Source organism: Eleutherodactylus coqui, chromosome 1 (assembly GCF_035609145.1).
Source record: "Eleutherodactylus coqui strain aEleCoq1 chromosome 1, aEleCoq1.hap1, whole genome shotgun sequence".
NCBI classification, from domain to species: domain Eukaryota; kingdom Metazoa; phylum Chordata; class Amphibia; order Anura; family Eleutherodactylidae; genus Eleutherodactylus; species Eleutherodactylus coqui.
This window is the reverse complement of record NC_089837.1, coordinates 22,968,943-22,990,119: the sequence shown is the minus strand read 5'-3', so window position 1 is coordinate 22,990,119 and position 21,177 is coordinate 22,968,943. Positions and strand designations below refer to the sequence as shown.

Genomic DNA, 21,177 nt, shown 5'->3' with positions numbered 1-21,177 from the left:
GCAATGGGAAGTCTTTGAGTTCCTTGGGCTCGCCCATGGCAGAGTTTCACCCCACCAAGGACCTTGGCCCACATTTCTCCCCTAGTCAGTCAGTGTATTTGTGCCAGACAGGTAAAACTGCAATGGGAAGTCTTGGTGCACCCACAGCATAGGCGAGCCCAAAGAACTTAAAGATGGAATTACACATAAAGAAATTAGAGCGCCCAAACATGGCAGATTTTCACCCTGCCTCGGCCCACATTTCAACCCTAGTCAGTCAGTGTATTTGTGTCAGACAGGTAAAACACGGCAATGGGAAGTCTTTGTGCACCTACAGCATAGGCGAGCCCAAGGAACTTAAAGATGGTATTAAACTTAAAGAAATCAGAGTGCCCAAACAATGCAGAGTTTCACCCCGCCAATGACCTCGGTCAACATTTCTACCCTAGTCAGTCAGTGTATTTTGCCTATGCTGTGGGTGCGCAAAGACAGTATTAAACAGGAAGAATTCAAAGTGCCCAAACATGGCAGAGTTTTACCCCGCCAAGTACCTCGGCCTTGGCCCACATTTCTGCCCAAGTCAGTCAGTGTATTTGTTCCAGATAGGTAAAACACCGCAATGGGAATTCTTTGTGCACCCACAGAATAGGCAGACCCCAGTAAGATTTCTGTAGCAAAAGTATAGGCAGACCCCAGACCCCATTTCCGTAGCAAGAGTATAGGTGAACCCCTCAAGCCATTCAGTAGAAAAGGTATAGGCAGACTCCAGTAACATTTCTGTAGCAAGAGTATAAGCAGACCCCTGTAACATTTCTGTAGCAAGAGTATAGGCGTACCCCAGTAACATTTCCGTAGCAAAAGTATAGGTGAACCCCTCAAACCATTCAGTTGAAACTACATAGGCGGACCCCACTAACATTTCTGTAGCAAGAGCATAGGCAGACCCCTGTAACATGTTTTATTGCAAGAGTATAGGCGGAACCCAGTAACATTTCTGCAGCAAAAGTATAGGCGAACCCCTCAAACTATTCAGTAGAAACTGCATAGGCGGACCCCAGTAATATTTCAGTAGCAAAAGTATAGGCAGACCGCAGTAATATTTCCGTAGCAAGAGTATAGGCGAACCCCTCAAACAATTCAGTTGAAAAGGTATAGGCAGACCACTGTAACATTTCTGTAGCAAGAGTGTAGGTGAATCCCTGAAACATTGGTATAACAAGAGTATAGGCGAACCCCTGAAAAAATTTGGTTACCAAGAGTGCAGGCGAAGGCCAGAAAAAATAGTTAGATAACAGTATAGGAGAGGGCGGAAAAATTGGTGTACAATTGCACGCCTGAAAAATTGCTCAACCGCGAGGGCAGGTGAAACCCATAAACATTTTTTAAAGATACAGCTCGCTGTTGCCTAATTTGTAACAGAATCTGCAGGCAGCCCTGTAAAAAAAAATTAGTGTCTGTTAAAGTATCAATACTTTTGAAACGTTGAAAAATTGTAAAAATTTTTTTAAAGAGAGCCTTTTGGGCCGCAGAAAAAATGGCAATTCAGCGTGATGACATGCTGTTTTAGGAGGAGGAGTAGCAGGAGTAATAATTTTCGAGAGTGATTGACAAAGCAAATTCCCCCTTTATTAGTGGTGATAGAGGATGCATTTTTCTCTTGTTGCAGTGAAAAGAATCATTAGGTTCTGCTGCTTTCCGCCAGTGGAGAAGAGAAGTCTGGGGAAATCCAGCCTTTGTTCATCTTTATGAGTATAAGCATGTCGGCACTAGCAGTTGACAGGCAGGTACGCTTATCCGTGATGATTCCCCCAGCTGCATTACACACCCTCTCTGACAAGATGCTAGCGGCAGGGCAGGCCAGCACCTCCAGTGCAAGTCCGTGCCACGTGTCCAGCTTTGACACCCAATAGTTGTATGGAGCAGAGGCATCATGGAGGACGGTGGTACGATCGGTTATGTACTCACTCACCATCTTTTTACAGTGCTCCCTCCGACTCAGCCTTGACTGGGGAGTAGTGACACAGTCTTTCTGGGGGGCCATAAAGCTGGCAAAGGCCTTGGAGAATGTTCCCCTGTCTGCGCTGGACATGCTGCCTTATCCCCGTTCCTTCCCTGCTACTTTGCCCTCTGAACTGCGTCTTCTGCCACTAGCGCTGTCAGATGGGAACTTTAGCATCACTTTTTCCACCAGGGCACTGTGGTATTGCATCACTCTCGTACCCCTTTCCTCTTCGGGAATGAGAGTGGAAAGGTTCTCCTTATAACATGGGTCGAGAAGGGTGTACACCCAGTAATCCTTCTTGGCCAGAATGCGTCTAACGCGAGGGTCACGGAAAAAGGCAGCCTAACATGAAGTCAGCCATGTGTGCCAGGGTACCAGTACACAACACATCGTTGCCCTTACTAGGAAGATAACTTTCAGGATCCTCCTCCTCCTCTACAGCCCATCCACGCTGAACAGATGGGAGGCAAGCAGCAGGGTACCCCCTGCAGTGTGCCCAACTGTCTCTTCCCCCTACTCCCCCTAATTCTCATCGCTATAGAGAGGGTTAATTTTTTTCTGGGCCTGTGCAGACCATCTCACATCCACCATTCTCTGTGCGCGGTTAATTAGCACAGTTCTCATTGCTTTAGAGTGGGTTAATTTTTTCCAGCCCTGTGCAAAGCATCTCACATCTACCATTCTCTGTGTGCGGTGAATTATCAGTAGTTCTCATCGCTATGGAGTGGGCTAATTTTGTCTGGGCCTGTGCAGAGCATCTCACATCTACCATTCTCTGTATGCGGTGAATTAGCTGTAGTTCTCATTACTATAGAGTGGATTAATTTTTTCTGGGTCTGTGCAGAGCATCTCACATCTTTTCTGCGTTCGGTGAATTAGCCGTAGTTTTCATCAATAAACAGCAGGTTTATTGATGCAGAGCATCTCCCATCTCCCATTCACTGTGCCCGATGAATTTGCCGTAGTTCTTATTCCTAAACAGTGGGTTCATTTTTTTCTGGGGCTGTGCAGAACATCTCACATCTCCCATTCGCTGTGTGTGGTGAATTAGCCGTAATTCTCCTTGCTAAACAGTGGGCTAATTTTTTCTGGGGCTATGCAGAGCATCTCACATCCCCCATTTGCTGTGTGCAGTCAATTAGCAGTAATTCTCATCGCTAAACAGTGGGCTATTTTTTTTCTGGGCTATGCAGAGCATCTCACATCTCCCATTCGCTATGTATGGTAAATTAGGTGAAGGTAGTTCCTATTGGTAAACAGTTGGTTAATTTTTGCTGGGCCAGTGCAGAGCATCTTACATCTCCCATTCGCTGTGTGCGGTGAATTAGCCGAACGTAGTTCCCATCTCTCAACAGTTGGGTAATTTTTTTCTGGGCTGTGCAGAGCATCTCACATCTCCCATTCGCTGTGTTCGATGGATTAGCCGGAGTTCTCATCACTAAACAGTGGGTAAATTTTTGCTGAGCCAGTGCAGAGCATCTCACATCTCCCATTCGCTGTGTGCGGTGAATTAGCCGAACGTAGTTCTCATCGCTAAACAGTGAGTTAATTTTTTCTGGGGCTGTGCAGAGCATCTCACATCTCCCATTCGCTGTGTGCGATGTATTAGCCAAAGGTAGTTCCCATCGCTGAACAGTGAGTTAATTTTTTGTGGGCCAGTGCAGAGCATCTCACATTTCTCATTCGCTGTGTGCGGTGAATTAGCCGAAGGTAGTTCCCATCACTAAACAGTGGGCTATTTTTTTCTGGGGCTGTCCAGAGCATCTCACATCTCCCATTCGCTGTGTGTGGTGAATTAGCTGAAGTTGTCATCGCTAAACAGTGGGTTCATTTTTTCTGGGCCAGTGCAGAGCATTTCACATCTCCCATTTGCTGTGTGTGGTGAATTTGCTGAGGATAGTTCCCATCGCTAAACAGTGTCTTCATTTTTGCTGGGCCAGTGCAGAACATCTCACATCTCCCATTCGCTATGTGTGGAGATTAGCCGAAGATAGTTCCTATTGGTAAACAGTGGGTTAATTTTTTGTGGGCCAGTGCAGAGCATATCACATCTCCCATTCGCTGTGTGCAATGAATTAGCCGAAGGTAGTACCCATCGCTAAACGGTGGCTTAATTGTTTGTGGGCCAGTGCAGAGCATCTCACATCTCCTATTCGCTGTGAGCGGTGAATTAGTGGAAGGTAGTTCACATCGCTAAACATCCAGCAATGTCTCCCAGAGCAGCGTTCAGCTGGCGCTAACACAAGCGTTAGAGCGAAAGCAGAAATACGCTGCCACCCACCCGCATGCACAATCTTTAAACGTGCACATTGAAAAATTACTCTCTTCACAGATATAGACTGATGGTGAGCCAAGGCAGAGCCACAGGCTTTACCTTTTGATTTCATTTCTTTATTATTTTGATTTGGTATAAGCATAAGCAAGATCTCCATGAGCTATTTTGACTGGTGTAATATCATAAAATACATCAATCAACACATGTTTTTTAGTGTCCAGACAGGATCTGACACTATGGTCTCCGCATAGGTTTACATCATCTATGCTGGGCGGTTACATGTTATTATAGATCCAGTGCTATATACAACAGACTCGATCTATATTAGGGTATAACAGTCACTTTCTACCTCTCACATTATTGAGTATTACGCATGCATTCGTTTACTCTAAGTAACGATCCTGATAAGTATAAATTATAGTGACTGACTTACCCTGAATATATACACTTTGTCGCCTAGTCTTTTTGGTTTGTGTTGTTTGTTGGCCCACACCTTTATGTTTTTTTAGTAAGGATTCTAAATAAAAGTTAAATTTTAATTCAGTCTATATCTGTGAAGGGCTTTAATCTCAATTTAATAACGACGTACTGCTGCCTCTGCGAATTTCTTGAAAAATTACTCAGCCTGGAGATGCTGCCATACCGGCTTGTGGAAACAGAGGCATTCCGCAACATGATGGCGGCAGCGGTACCTCGGTACTCTGTCCCCAGTCGCCACTATTTTTCCCAGTGTGCCGTCCCCGCCTTACACCAGTACGTCTCCCGCAACATAAACCGTGCCATCACCAATTTTGGATGCTGGGAAGGTCCACTTAACGACAGGCACGTGGACAAGTGCTGGTAAGCAGGGACACTACATCTCCCTGACGGCACATTGGGTGAACTTGATGGAGGCTGGGACCGAGTCAGAGCCTGGGACCACTCTGGTGCTACCCACACTCGGTCACGGTTTCTCGGGCTTATTATGCCACCTCTTCCTCCGGCTTGGGGTCTGGGGATCAGTGCTGGTCGACGTGTATTTGCTCTGGTATTACCACAGTTATCTGAGACGCTGGTTTGGACCAATCAAAAGAAGCATTAATGAATTAATGAGCCATTCACAGCACTTCACACGTTTGTTGTGCCTAGTAGTGCGCACTAGGGTTTTGCAAGCATCCAGGCTGTATAACAGGTAAACTCATTGTACACTGCCTGTTTTTGGATATCCGCTGACGTATAATGCCGAGTGGTAAATGGCCGGATTGGTTTAGGTGTGATAAACGCACGCATCCCTGGGGGTCAGCACTGGTCGGCATGTATTATTTCTCATGTTTCGTGTTACCACAGTTATCCGAGATACTAGATTGGAGCATTCACAGGAAGCTTAACTGATTTAATGAGACTTTCACAGGGTCACTGTATACGTGTGGTGGCTAGTTTTGTGACACCTCATGCTTCAAACCAGTCTTTGGTGTTAGTATGTGCTGCTGCATTGTGGAGATGTGTAGAAGTACTGGCATCTGAGTTGCCTTTATGCCCACGTTTGCGGCTCCTGACAATTTTGTGACGGAGGTGGCACAGGATTGGAATTCTGATGGTATGTTAATTTCTCATCAATTCTTAACAGCATTGTTAGCTATTGCCGACACTTTCAAAGAGGGTCGCTGACAGGCCCTGCCAACCCTTTACAGTGTGTGCCTCTGGTTCTTCCTCATCCAAGATGCACTTATAAATAGACATGAGGGTGGTGTAGCTATCAAGCGAGGGTGTGGCATGAGGGCAGCTGAACACTGTGTAGGGAAGATTTTGAGTACGCTGTGGATGCAAGCTTATGCGGGGGCTTAGACAGCAATGCCAGCATGTAACCCAGAAAAAGAGGCAGTGGTGTCACCCGCAGGTTGTGATTGGCCTTTTTTGCACCTAGTGTGGTGCTTAGCTAAGATGTGGCAGTGCGTGTGCCTTGCTGCTTACGGTCTGTCCTAAGTAAATTGTTAGGGGGGTGACCGCCAGGCTCTTGCCCCCAATTTGGCTTAATAGTGCGACCTGGGAGCCTCAGATGCAGCCATACATCTACCCTCTATTGTCACTGTGATCGCTGGTTTGGGGAGAAAAACTGAAACCTGCCACTTGAAATGGAGAAGAGCTTACAACGTGATGCTATTGAACTCGCACAAAGCATACTACCCATCCCGGTCATCACAAAGACAAGCTGATGTGTGATGTAAAGGATGTACAACATGTAGCCGTTCACTGCACAATAATACAAGAGAGGACACTTTACTGCGATGCTCTACATGATTTATTATGACTCTACAATCACTTCTCTATTATTCTACAATCAGTTCCTGCACATTATACATCTTATTAGAGAATTACGTCTCATTACCAGATCTGATCATTGTGTTTATTGAGATCACTGAAACCGACATTATTCATCAGGAAACTGAAGATCAGAAGATCATTGATTTCACTACTTTAATCACAATTAATTTTACTACATGAATATATGAGCCCCCAAATTCCAGTATGTGCAGGTAATTTCAGCTGCTGAAATTCATACCAGGAGTGATGAGCAGGATTCAGTGCCTGCAATACAGAAAGAGAAATTAATGCTATATATCTACACAGAAGACATATAAGAAAATATATTTGAGGTGGAGGCGGTAGGAGGTTCTGATGATTGGATGTGCATTCTGGAAGACCGGGTGGAATCAGCTTATTCCGAGGGAGCAGACTTGTGAGACTGGGGAAAGTGTGCAGCTGCTGGCTGTGATTGATGGTTTGGGGGGTGACAGAGAGGAACGGGGGGTTGAGTGATATAATGGAAAAATTATAAATTTAGCTTCCTCCATGTTGAGTGTTGACAAATGAGAGGAGAAGAAGGGGAAGATAGCTGGTAGATGCTCTGGAACTCTGGGTAGTAGAGAGATAATATCTGGACCAGAAAGGTAAATTTAAGTCTAATCAGTGCAAATGTCTTAAGAAAGCCATGTTAAACTATGAGCTGTCCTACTCCATAGTTATAGATTAAGAAGAGTCTGTGTAATGGGACAGACCCTAAAAGGGTACTAGCAAAGAGAAGGTGAGACGCAGAGGTGGTGTGTGAATGGAGAACACTAAATGTACTGTTGGGAAGGTAATAGGACATCCAGGACATAGCCAAGGATGTGATGACAGGGGATGAGACACTTTATAAAAGGACAGAGTGACAAACTATGCAGAAGGCAGAGGCAAAGTGTAGAAGGAATCGCACAGAGTAGCGTAGAAGTCTAAAGTGAACTCTAGAAAAACAGAACAGAACTACAATGAGGAACATGGAATAATATAGATGCAGGACAGTTCTACAGGCAAGAAGGTAGGTCTAGAAGGAGGAGCACAGAGTAATGTTCTGTGTCAATTGAGGAGAACAGGTCTAATAGGACTACAGAGTATTGTACTGCAGATGTAGGAGAACAGGTAATAATAATAATATTATTTGTATAGTGCCATCATATTCCGCAGCGCTTACATAGACAGGGGGAATACAGAAAGACAAAAGTACAAACATTACAGAACCACGGTTACATAGTAATCAATTGATGGAAACAATAGGGGTGCGGGTCCTGCTCCAACGAGCTTACATACTACAAGTAATGTGGTGATACAGAAGGTAAAGGGGCTGGAGATGTGCACTGTATGGCGAGGTGGAGAGTGAGGGGTGATATACACATAGACAATGGTCAGACATTTAGCCGTGTGACAGCAGAAACAGTATGACTACAGGAGCGGTTTATGATGGCTAGCAGGGATTGCAGTCAGTAGGTCAAGGAGCATGTTATCAGGCGGAGTACAGAGGGGTTTGCTTAGGGAATTCGGTATGCCTCCCTGAAGAGGTGCGTTTTTAGAGCACGCCTGAAGTTCTGCGAGTCCTGGATTGCTCGGGTAGCCTTTGGTAGTGCATTCCAGAGGACCGGTGCTGCTCTGGAGAAGTCTTGGAGGCGGGAATGAGAACTTCGAATTAAAGGGGCGCTCAGTCTGGTTTCGTTAGCAGAGCGGAGAGCCCGGGCTGGTTGATGGATTGAGATGAGGGAGGCGATATAGAGGGGGCGCTGCGCTATGGAGGGATTTGTGGATGAAGGTAGCGAGTTTAAATTGAACTCTGTATTTAACGGGCAGCCAGTGCAGTGACTGGCACAGGGCAGAGGCATCCGAGTAGCGGCTGGACAGGAAGATGAGCCTGGCTGCCGCATTCAGGATGGATTGGAGAGGGTAGAGTCTAGTGCAGGGGAGGCCGATCAGCAACGAGTTGCAATAATCGAGCCGGGAGTGGATGAGGGCAACAGTAAGCGTTTTTAGTGTGTCCACAGTGAGAAAAGAGCGGATTCTTGCGATGTTCTTGAGGTGCAGCTGACATGTTCGGGCCAGAGATTGGATGTAGGGGGTGAAAGAGAGATCAGAATCAAATATGACTCCAAGGCAGCGGGCATGTTGTCTAGGAGTTATGGTGGTGCCACACACTGAGATGGAGATGTCAGGAGGAGGTCGGTTAGTGGAGGGTGGAAATACCAGCAGGTCAGTTTTAGAGAGGTTTAGTTTTAGGTAGAGAGAGGACATGGTGTTAGAGACAGCGGACAGACAGTTAGTGATATTTTGGAGTAAAGGTGCAGAGATGTCACGGGAAGAGGTGTATAGCTGGGTGTCATCAGCATACAGGTGGTATTGGAGGCCAAATCTCCTGATGGTTTGTCCAATAGGGGCTGTGTAGATAGAGAAAAGAAGGGGGCCGAGGACAGAGCCCTGGGGGACCCCAACAGCAAGGGGAAGAGGAGGGGAGGTAGAGCCAGCAAAGGAGACACTGAAAGAGCGGTCAGAAAGGTAGGAAGAGAACCAGGAGAGAGCAGTGTCCTTTAGGCCAATGGAGCGTAGCATACCGAGGAGGAGTTTGTGGTCAACAGTGTCAAATGCTGCGGAGAGATCGAGGAGGATCAGTAGGGAGTAATCGTCCCTCGATTTGGCTGTCAATAGGTTATTGGATACCCTAGTAAGGGCAGTTTCTGTCGAGTGTTGAGGTCGAAAGCCAGACTGTAGGGGGTCTAGGAGAGAGTGCTCTGATAGGTAGCTTACAAGGCGGGAGTAAACCAGCCGTTCTAGTAGTTTGGAGATGAAGGGGAGGTTTGAGATGGGTCGGTAGTTGGCAGCATCAGTCGCGTCCAGAGTCGGCTTCTTTAGCAGTGGGGATATGATGGCATGTTTGAAAGAAGAGGGAAAGATGCCAGAGGTCAGAGAGAGGTTGAATATAGTGGTGAGATGGGAGATGACCACTGGGGAGAGGGAGCGGAGGAGGTGTGAGGGGAGGGGGTCGCTAGCGCAGGTGGTGGGGGGAGCAGAGAAGAGCAATTTGGAGACTTCTTCCTCTGTCGCTGGTCTGAGTACAGACAGTGAGCAGGAGCTAGATGCAGTGCTGACAAGACTAGGGTCAGGGCTAGTCTGGGGTTGGGAAGTTATTTCCTGACGGATGTCATCAATTTTCTTTTTGAAGTAAGCAGCCAGCTCTTTGGCACTGAGATCCGTCACTGGGGGCTGTGGTTTAGGGCTGAGAAGGGAGTGAAAAGTATCAAAGAGCCGTTTAGGGTTGTGGGATAGTGAGGAGACGAGAGAGGTGAAGTAGACTTGTTTGGCGTGGTGGAGGGCAAGGTTGTAGGTTCTAAGCATGAATTTGTAGTGGAGGACGTCTGCGGACGTTTGCGATTTCCTCCACAGCCGTTCAGCACTTCTAGAGCACCGCCAGATGAAGCGCGCTTGAGGCGTGAGCCAGGGTTGCCGAGGTCTACATCGGATGGCTCGGGTCCTGGGGGGCGCTGCTTCATCCAGGACATGTTTGAGAGCGGTGTTGTAGTGAGCGGCAGCCAGGTTGTGGCAGGAGAGGAGAGAGATGGGGGACAGAGAGGACTGTAGGGATTCAGCAAAGTTCTGGGTGTGAATGGCCTTAAGGTTCCTGTAGGTACTGTAGGTAGGTGAGTCTGGAGAGATGTTAGGGAGCGTGACAGAGAAAGAGAGGAGGTTATGATCAGAGAGCGGGAGAGGGAAGTTAGTGAAGTTGGAAGCAGAGCAGAGCCGGAGGAAGACCAGATCTAGAGTATTGCCATCCCTGTGAGTGAGAGAGGCTGTGAGTTGAGAGAGACCAAGGGAGGAGGTGAGTGAAAGAAGCTTAGAGGCAGATGGGGAGTTGGGGTCATTAGTGGGGATGTTAAAATCACCTAAGATGAGGGTTGGAATTTCACAGGATAGGAAGTGGGGGAGCCAGGCAGCAAAGTGGTCCAAAAACAGGCGAGCAGCACCTGGGGGGCGATAGATAACTGCTACTCGCATGGACAGCGGGCGGAAAAGCCGTAGCATATGTACTTCAAAGGATGGAAAAGTGAGTGAGGGTACAGGGGGGATGACCTGGTAGGTGCATTTCGGGGAGAGAAGAGCACCTACTCCTCCACCACGCCTGTCATCTGGTCTAGTAGAAGGAACACAGAGTAACGTAGAAGGCAGACAGAACAATGTTGAAGAAGGATAAGTCTAGATGGAGAGCACACAGTAACATAGTATAATTATAAATATAATAATAATAATCTTTATTTGTATGGCGCCAACTTATTCTGCAGCGCTTTCAGGCATGGATAAATGCAAAACAATACAACAATTACAATGTGAGGTACATTGGGTTTGACACAAATGGGCTGGGGGTGATACAGGAGGTGCAAAGGGTCGGTAGGGGGGAGGAGCAAGACATGGTAATTGGGAATTTCATGTGCAGATTAATTATTAGATGGCAGACTGGGTGGGGCGCCATAGGGAGGGGCAGGGGACTAGGTCAGGAGATTTGGTATGCTTCCCTGAAGAGGTGCGTTTTTAAGGCACTTCTGAAATTTCGTGCATCTGGAATTGTCCTGATGCCTTGGTGTAGAGCGTTCCAGAGGATGGTTGCTGCTCTGGTGAAGTCCTGTAGGCGAGCATGTGAGGTTTGTATTACAGGGATGTTAAGTCTGAGTGTGTTAGCCGATCAGAGTAAGCGGGATGGGTGGTGTACTGACAGGAGGGAGGCGATGTATGTTGGTGCAGCACCATGCAGAGCTTTGTGAGTGAGGTAGAGGAGTTTAAATTTAGTTCTGCAGTGGATGGGCCGCCAATGCAGTGACTGGCATAGTGCAGAGGCGTCTGAGTAACGACTGGATTTATTGCACTGGATTATAATTATCTTTGTTTATCTAGTAAGAAAATATTCCACAACACTCTACAAGCCAGAGGGTACATAAATAAACTAGCTGATATACCCGGCAGCGCATGATTTAATTTGATACAGGTGTTTACGTGTTGTTTGCACAGAAAATTTTATGAAGTCAATGTTATTTTAGAGTAACAGAGGAATAAAATATGAATACACATAGGGGAGCATTAGTTTCCCCCCAGGCTGCATGTACCGATGTCCCATTGCAAAATGTACCACCCCTCTCACTCCCCTCATTTAGGACCTAAAGAATGCTCACGCCAAATTTCATGCTTGTAAGACACCGACAAGTTACATTACATAGGGGTGCATTTACTTTTGCACTTAGCATTGAATAATCGTGTTGTCACCCCTTTACTTTTCCTGTGTAGGACCTAAACAATGTTCATCCCAAATTTCATGTTTGTATGACACCGGGAAGTTAGAGAATTAGATTTGGTACATTACACAGGGGTGCCAATACTTTTACACTTAGCATTGAATAATCAAGTTGTGACCCCTTTACTTTTCCTATTTAGGAACGAAAGAATGCTCCTGCTAAATTACATGTTTGCACAACATCAGAAAGTTAGAGAATTAGTGGCGAGTTTATCAGTAAGTGAGTGAGTGAGTCAGTGAGTGAGTCAGTGAGTAAGGGCTTTCACCTTTATATATAGATTAAGTCAAACATTACATACACTATAAAATGATTACTCAACAGTAGGTTTAAGGTCCCTTCCTACAAGAGCTTACAATCTAAGACAAAAAGGGGTGACACATGAGGGACAAGTGCTTGTTCTGTATAATGGTCTGGCCATCTTATATAAAAAGGGTAATATACAAAGCACTCTGTAAGCTGGTTACCATTTATTATCTACATATGTACAGTACATAATTGCATTCAAAGTAAGTGGTGAGTCTGATCCTATGATCAGGTTCAGTCAAAGAACATAGAAACAAGATGGGTGAGAAAAAGATTAGGGGTTGTGATAGGCCTCTCAAAAAGAGATGCATTTATAAGGGCATGCTTGAAATTGTGAATATTGAGGATTAATCTGAGTCTCCGTGGTAGCGCATTCCAGATAACTGGAGGAGCTCAAAAAAGTATTTGAGATTGAAGTGTGAGATTTAGACTAAAGCAGAATTAAGTTTAAGGTCATTGGTTGAACGGAGAACATGGGTAGGCTAGTATGTCATTATGTTACTATGAGCGTGGTAAGTTTAATTTGAATTCCATAGTGCAGGGGCAACCAGTAAAATAATTGGCACAGGGTGGAGGCATCAGGTAAGCATTAGACAAAATGATGAGCCAGGCTGCTGTGTTCATGATGGATTGGAGAGGGGAGATATTGGTGAGGGGAAGACTGAATAGTAGCGAGTAGCAGTAATCAAGCCAATAATGGATCAGAGCAACAAAAGGAGATTGAGCTGTTTCTACCATGAGGTAGGAGTGGATTCTGAAAACGATTTTGAGGGGCAGGTGACACGAGCATGCAAGTGACTGAATATAGGGGGTAAGAGAAAGTCAGAGATGAATATGACCCCAATACAATAGGCATGCTGATGAGGAGTTATTCTGGTGCCATACATATAGATTGATATTCCGGGATTAAGTAAATTAGAAGGCAGAAGCACAAGTAGTTTAATCTTAGAAAGATTCAGTTTTTGATAACGAGATGATATGCTGTTAGAGACGACATATAGACAATCACTGGTATTTTGTAGTGTAAAGGGGTGATATCACGGAAAGACGTTTATAACTGGGTGTCGTCCACGTAGGGATGGTACTGAAAGCCAAATCTGCTGAGGGTTTTTTCCAATAGGAGCTGTGTAAAAAGGAGGAGGGCCAAGAACCGAAACCTGAGGAACCCCAACAGGAAGTAGAAGAGGAGAAGAGGTAGCACCAGAGAATGATACACTAAACAAGTGCTCCCAATGGTAGGAGGAAAACAAGGAAGGCAGTATTTCCTCTCTGGACTAGTGACTTGAACATACTGAAGAGAATTTGCTATTCTACAGTGTCGAATGCTGCAGACAATCAGTAGAAAATAGTCACCATTAGATTTAGCTGCCAGCAGATCATTTGTAAGGGTGTTTTTTTAAAGAATGTAGAGAATGAAAAATAGATTAGAAGTAGTCAAGAAGAAAGTTTGCAGACAGGAAGGTGATTAGACAAGAGTAAACCAGGCATTCCAGGGGTTTGGAAATAGGAAGGGCATTAACCCTTTCCAATCCATTATGTATCCTAGTTTTCCTAGGGGTCTTACTCTTTTTCTGCTGTTATACAATGGTGTTACCTGCTGGCTAAAGCCAGTACTGCATGGGATGACATGTTGGACAGGCTCTGACAGCAGAGAGGCTGGCAATATACAGTAAGAGAACCCTGACGGACGTCTTTCAACATCGGAGCTGTACAGGATTGGAAAGGGTTAAAGCTGCTTGCTGATTCTGATATTATTTTCTATTGGATAGTGAAAGGTTGAGCCACCTCACAGCAGGTAAAGAAGTGAAAGTACTAAGAACAAGCTGGAAGATAAGGAAGCAGACTTTATCCATTTCAAGTTTATACTCAGAACTTATTACTCTGCCCTTCATCATGCCAAACAATCCTCTTTCACCATTCTTATCTCTTTACTATTCAATAATGCAAATAAGGTGTGAGGTGGTTAAAGAAGGTGAATAGTGCATGTAAGCTATATATGGGTGAGGGACAGAGTGAGGGCTTGATATGGAGAGAGTGCACAGAAGGTGGATATTGGTTGTTAGAGTTGTAGCAGAGAACTAGAAATGAAACGCATGGAATGGTGATAGAAGTAGTGAAAAAAAAATCTATCTTGCTTTGGTATTTCTTGTAGTATACCTATTTTACAATGTGTCACACTGCCGTAATAAACTGCTGGAGGATGGCGGTTGAAGTTGTGGTAGAGAATGTGGATAATACCTCATTATTTAGTCAGAGGACAGGTTCAGTAGGAACACAGAGTAATGTACATATAGGAGGACAGTTCTAGAAGGAAGAACACAGTAATGCAGAAGGCAAAGGATAGGTGAAGAAGGAGAAGCACAGAGTGATGGGAAAGCAGAGGACAAATCTACAAGGATGAACACAGAGTAGTATAGAAGCCAGAGGACAAGTCTAGAAGTAGCAGAGAGTAATGCATTAGTCCGAGTACAGGTCTGCAAGAAGGGGTACAGTATAATGCACGGGACAAAGGAGTAAAATCAAGAAAGTGGAGTACAGAGTAGAGATGAGCGAGCACCAAAATGCTTGGGTGCTCATTGCTCGAGTCAAACTTTTCGTAATGCTCGATAGCTCGTTTCGAGTAATGAACCCCATTGAAGTCAATGGGCGACTCGAGCATTTTTGTATGGGATCAATGCTCCGCATAGTTGATGACTTGTGAAATACCAGAAAACATCAGAAAGTCAAGGAAACACCACAGAAACAGATAGGGAAGGGCAGGAGCAGCATGCATGGCTGCATCTGAGGCTCCTAGGTCCCACTATTAAGCCAAAATGGGGGCAAGAGCCTGGCGGCACCCACCTAACAATTTACTTGGGACAAACCCTCATTAGCAAGGCACATGTGCTGGCACATCTCAGCTAAGCACCACACTACCGGCAACCAAGGACAATCACTGCCTGTGGGTGACACCGCTGCCTCTTCTCCTGAGTTACATGCTGGCATTGCTGTCCCCCCCCCCCCCCCCCCGCGTGCGCGCGCGCGCACAACCAGGCGTCCACAGCGCACCCAAAATTTTCCCTGTGCAGCGTTCTGCTGGCCTCATGCCACCTGCTTGATTCATAGCCACAACACCCTGAAGTTGATTTATAAGTGCGTACTGGATGAGGAGGAACCGGAGGAACACACTGCAGATGGTTGGCAGGGCCAGGCAGCGACCCTCTTTGAATGTGTGGGCGATATCCCACAATGCTGTTGAGAATTGATGATAAATTGACGTACGATCATCATTCCAATCCCGTGCCACCTCCGTTACAAAATTATCAGGAGCCGCAAACGTGGGCATAAAGGGGACTCAGGTGCAAGCACTTCTACGCATCTCCACAATGCAACAATACTCTGTGTGGGAAGCACGTGAGCGGGCCCATGGTCAGGCTTGGTCCCAGCCTCCACCTTGTGTGACCCAAGGTGTCGCGAGTTACATAGCAATGGGAAATCAATGTGTCCCCACACTATTCATTCTGTGTTGGTGTCAGAAAGCTCAATACCGCAATGAGAAGTCTTTGACTTCCTTGGACTCGCCTATGCTGTGGGTGCACAAAGATAGTATTACACAGGAGGAGATCAGAGTGTTCAAACATGGCAGAGTTTCACCCCACCAAGGACCTCGGCCCACATTTCTGCGCAATTCATTCTTTGTATGTGTCAGATAGCTGAACAATGCAATGGGAAAGCCTTTGTGCACCCACAGCAGAGGCGAGCCCATGAAACTAAAGGCAGTATTAATAATGAAGAAAAGAGAGTGCCCAAACATGGCAGAGTTTCACCCCAACCAGAACCTCGGCCCACACTTCTGCCCTAGTCACTCAGTGTAATTGCGCCAGATTGGTAAAACACCGCAATGGGAAAGCCGCCTGCACCCTAGCCAAGTCAGTCAGTGTATTTCAGCCAGACAGCTAAAACAATGCAATGGGAAGTCTTTGTGCACCCACAGCATAGGCCCCTGGAACCCAAGGAAAGTATTACACAAAAAGAAATCAGAGCGCCAAAACATGGCAGTTTCAACCCTCCAAGGACCTCAGCCTTGGCTCACACCCTCATTAATCATAGGCATAAAGTGGACTCAGATGCTAGTGCACCTGTGAACATCTCATTAATGCAGTAATGCTCCTTTTGTTTGGCCCAAACCACTGTCTCATATAACTGTGGTAACACGAGAGAAAATACATGTTGCCCAGCGCTGATCCCCAGAACCCAAGCAAGAGGAGGAGGTGGCATTACAAGGCCAAGAAACCATGACCAGGACCTGCAATAGTCTGTGTGGGAAGTACGTGAGCGGGCCCTGGGTCAGGCTCAGTCCCAGCCTCCACCTTGTGTGACTCAAGGTGCCGTGAGTTAAATAGCTATGGGAAATCCATGTGTCCCCACACACTTCATTCTGTGTAGGTGTCAGGCAGCTGAACACCACAATGGGAAACCTTTGTGCACGCACAGTATAGGCGGACCCTAGTAACATTTCTGTAGCAAGAGTATAGGCGAACCCCTCAAACCTTTCAGTAGCAAGTGTATAGGTGGACCCCAGTAATATTTATGTAGCAAAAGTATAAGCGGACCCCTGTAACATGTCTGTAGCCAGAGTATAGGCGGACCCCAGTAACATTTCTGAAGCAAATGTATAGGCGGACCCCTGTAACGTTTCTGTAGCAAGAGTATAGGTGGACCCCTGTAACATTTTGGTAGCAAGAGTATAGGTGGACCCCTGTAAGATTTCTGTAGCAAGAGTATAGGTGAACCCCTCAAACCTTTCAGTACCAAGTGTATAGGCGGACCCCTGTAACATTTCTGTAGCAAAAGTATAGGTGAACCCCAGTAACATTGGTGTACCAAGAGTATAGGCGAACACGTGAAAAAATTTGGTTACCAAGAGCGTAGGCGAAGGCCAGAAAAATTAGTTAGATACCAATATAGGCAAGGGCTTGAAAAATTGGTGTACCAAGAGAACAAGTGTACCCCTAAAAAAATTGCTCAACCACGAGGGCTGGTGAAACACTTTTTAAAGATACAGGTCGCTGTTGCTTAATTTGTAACAGAGTCTGGAGGCAGCCCTGTAAAAAAAAATGGTTTCTGTTGAAGTATAAATACTTTTGAAACTTTGAAAAATTGTTAAAAACTATTAAACATAGCCTTTTGGGTCGCAAAAAAAATTGGCAGTTCAGTGTGATGACATGCTGTTTTAGGAGGAGGAGGAGTAATAATATCCGAGAGTGATTGACAAAGCTAATTCCCCCTTTTTTTGTGGTGATAGACGATGCATTTTTCTCCTATTGCAGCGAAAAGAATCATTAGGTTTTGCTGCTTTCCACCAGTGGAGAAGAGAAGTCTGGGGAAATCCAGCCTTTGTTCATCTTTATGAGTGTAAGAGTGTCGGCACTGGCAGTTGACAGGCGGGCACGCTTATCCGTGATGATTACCCCAGCTACACTAAACACCCTCTCTGACAAGACGCTAGTGGCAGGGCAAGCCAGCACCTCCGCACAGGGCGTACAGCGCAAGTTCGTGCCATGTGTCCAGCTTTGACACCCAATAGTTGTGTGGAGCAGAGGGATCACGGAGGACGCTGGTACGATCGGCTACATACTCCCTCACCATCTTTTTACAGTGCTCCCTCCAACTCAGTCTTGATGGGAGTGGTGACTCAGTCTTGCTGGGGAGCCATAAAGCTGGCAAAGGCCTTGGAGAGTGTTCCCATGCCTGTGCTGCACATGCTGCCTGATCCCTGCGCCTCCCCTGCTACTTGGCCCTTTAAACTGCGTCTTCTGCCACTAGCGCTATCAGATGGGAACTTTAGCATCACTTTGTCCACCAGGGCCCTGTGGTATTGCATCACTCTCATACCCCTTTCCTCTTCGGGAATGAGAATGGAAAGGTTCTCCTTATACCGTGGGTTGAGAAGGGTGTACCTCCAGTAATCCGTGTTGGCCAGCATACGTCTGACGCGAGGGTCATGGGAAAGGCAGCCTAACATGAAGTCAGCCATGTGTGCCAGGGTCCCAGAATGCAACATATTGCGGTCCTCACTAGGAGGAGGACTTTCAGCATCCTCCTCCTCTTCAGCCCATACACGCTGAACAGATGAGAGGCAAGCAGCATGGGTACCCTCTGCAGTCTGGCCAGCTGTCTCTTCCTCTCCTCCTCCCCCTTCCCATCCCCGTCCTCCTCCAAAACATGCTGAGATATAGACATGAGGGTGGTCTGGCTATCAAGCGACATACTGTCATTCCCCATCTTCTGTTCCAACCACAAAGCGTCGGCCTTTATGCTTAGCAGCAAACTTCTCAGCAGGCAAAGCAGCGGGATGGTAACGCTAATGATTGCCGCATCGCTGCTCGCCATCCTCAAAGTTTCCGAAGACCTGGCAGATATCTGCCATCCAGGCCCACTCCTCTGTAAAGAATTGTGGAGGCTGACTACCACTCTGCCCCCCATGTTGCAGCTGGTATTCCACTATTGCTCTACGCTACTCGTACAGCCTGGTCAACATCTGCAGCGTAGAATTCCAGCGTGTGGGAACGTGGCACAGCAGTCGGTGCTGTGGCAGCTGAAACCGATGTTGCAGGGTCCTTAGGGTGGCAGCGTCCGTGGTGAACTTGTGGAAATGTGTGCGGATGCGGCGCACCTTGCCGAGCAGGTCAGACAAGTGGGGGTATTTTTTCAGAAACCGCTGAACCACCAGATCGAAAACGTGGGCCAGGCATGGCATGTGTGTGAGGCTGCCAAGCTGCAGAGCCGCCACCAGGTTACGGCCGTTGTCACACATGACCATGGCCGTTTGGAGGCTCAGTGGTGAAAGCCAGAGGTCAGTCCGCTCAGTCAGACCCTGCAACAGCTCGGGAACCGTGTGTTTCTCGTCACCTAAACTGATTAGTTTCAGCACGGCTTGCTGATAGTTTCCCACTGCTGTGCTGCCGCGTGCTACCGACTGCTGGGAACATGCTGCTCACACTTTTTAATTGAGAGGTAGAGGTGGCGGAGGAGGTGGAGCGTTTGGAGGAGGTGGCATAAAACACCGCAGATACCAGCACCAAGGTAGGACCCGCTATTCTGGGTGTGGGTAGGACATGAGCAATCCCAGGCGCTGACTCGGTCCCAGCCTCCATCAAGTTCACCCAATGTGCCGTCAGGGGGAAATAGTGGTCCTGCCCACCAGTACTTGTCCACATGTCCGTGGTTAAGTGGACCTTCCTAGTAGCCACGTTTTGAGGGCACGATTTATGTTGCGGGAGACATGCTGGTGTAGGGCGGGGACGGCACACCGGAAAATAGTGGTGACTGGGGACGGAGTAGCATGGGACCGCCGCCGGCATCATGTTTTTGAAAGCCTCCGTTTCCACAAGCCTGCACGGCAGCATCTCCAGGCTGATTAATTTGGCAATGGGTACGTTTAAAGCTAGTGCATGCGGATAGGTGGTGCCTGCGTCCTGGGAGGGGGATTGGTTCTCTGTGGCAGGTTGTGGCACTGGGAAAGAGAGAGTGGAGTGACCCGGAGGCGGTGAATGTTCTTCGTCCCACCTTGTGGGGTGCTTGGCCATCATATGCCTGTGCATGCTGGTGGTGGTGAGGCTGGTAGTGGTGGCTCCCCGGCTGATCTTTTGGTGTGACACAGGTTGCACACCATTGTTCGATGGTCGTCCGCACGCTCACTAAAAAACATCCACACCTTTGAACACCTAGCCCTCTGCATGGAGGCTTGCCGCGAGGGGGTGCTTTGGGAAACAGTTGGGGGATTCTTCACTCTGGCCCTGCCTCTACCCCTGGCCACTCCACTACCTTTTCCAACCTTTCTTGCTGCTGCACTTGCCTCCCCCTCTGAAGCCCTATCCTCAGTAGGCTTAGCAAACCAGGTGGGGTCAGTCACCTCATCGTCCAGGTGCTCTTCCTCCGAATCCTCTGTGTGCTTCTCCCTCTGACTTACTGCCCTTACTGCTACCTCACTGACAGGCAACTGTGTCTCATCAAATTCGCCCAGTGTGAACCCAGCCTTAAATCGGAGACTAGACCTACAATGTATTGATATGTGTATGATGGGTCCCCGCCATGACAGCTGTACAGTTACACATAGACTGTTGGAGTTTACTTACTTGTCGGGGAGCCTGAAATCTGCTGCTGGGATATTACCTGAAACAGGAAGAAAATTTTCAATAAATTAGAATAATTTAACTACAACAGAAAGGTGACAGAAGCCGTGCGATGTCCAGGGGCGGCTGGGCTGGGCGCAGGGTGGTATAAGCCTCTGGTCCAGTCCTCCAGTAAATGTTTAGTGACGCCCGCCCGCATACTGATTAGCGCTGTGGTTATTGCTGCTTTCTGCTGTCATCCGCTGTGTAATTATATACTCATTCATTACAAGCGTTGGACAGGGCCGAGGGAATGATGGTCACAGCAGATGATAGTGGCATAGGCGCAGCTCAAGTCAGGATGCCGCAGGTCAGGACACATTCCATTTTCCCAGCTATGTCTTTTCTGCAATGTTCTCATTGCAGACATGATTGACCCAGATCACATAACTCCTTTAAGGATGGGTCGCTACTGATGGGCTTGTGCTGTGTGCTTGTTCTCCATGCTACAATTTGCCAGCCCACCCCTGGATGTTCGATAGCTGAAGACCTGAGTGTAGACAGAGGCTAGAGATAGAGCTGCTTCTGCTTGTTAATCAGATGCTGCTTTCCAGTAGCAATTAACAGATCTGTGACTGTAGAGCCAAAAGGTCATAAAATCTGTAACATCACTAGCACCCCTAGTGGACGATATTAATCAGTGTTTCCATCTGAGGAGCCACATGCAGGGACCTAAGAATTTTATAAATTGCTTCTGACCCAGAATCAGTGCTTGAGGGACACAGAAACAGACCAGGGGCAGCTATGGGTGTGAAGGGGCAGCAGTTGTACCCGGTCCTGAAACATTAAGGGACCAAGTGTCCCTCTGCCATGTGTGAAAAAAAAAAAAATTACTCACCTCTCTGCCGCTCA

The 21,177-nt window shown here is 47.1% G+C and overlaps 3 long non-coding RNA genes across 3 annotated transcripts in view; all 3 read right to left on the bottom strand.

Annotated features, from left to right (window-relative positions):
- Nucleotides 1-21,177, bottom strand: part of LOC136619854 (uncharacterized) — a 491,210-nt gene that overhangs the window by 317,009 nt on the left and 153,024 nt on the right. The window lies entirely within an intron of this gene.
- Nucleotides 1-21,177, bottom strand: part of LOC136619850 (uncharacterized) — a 97,398-nt gene that overhangs the window by 57,131 nt on the left and 19,090 nt on the right. The window lies entirely within an intron of this gene.
- On the bottom strand, nucleotides 6,512-20,515 carry LOC136609119 (uncharacterized). Its single transcript, XR_010790042.1, has 2 exons — nucleotides 20,290-20,515; nucleotides 6,512-6,821 (listed from the first exon to the last, which is right to left on the bottom strand). It is a non-coding gene; the product is annotated as an uncharacterized lncRNA (long non-coding RNA).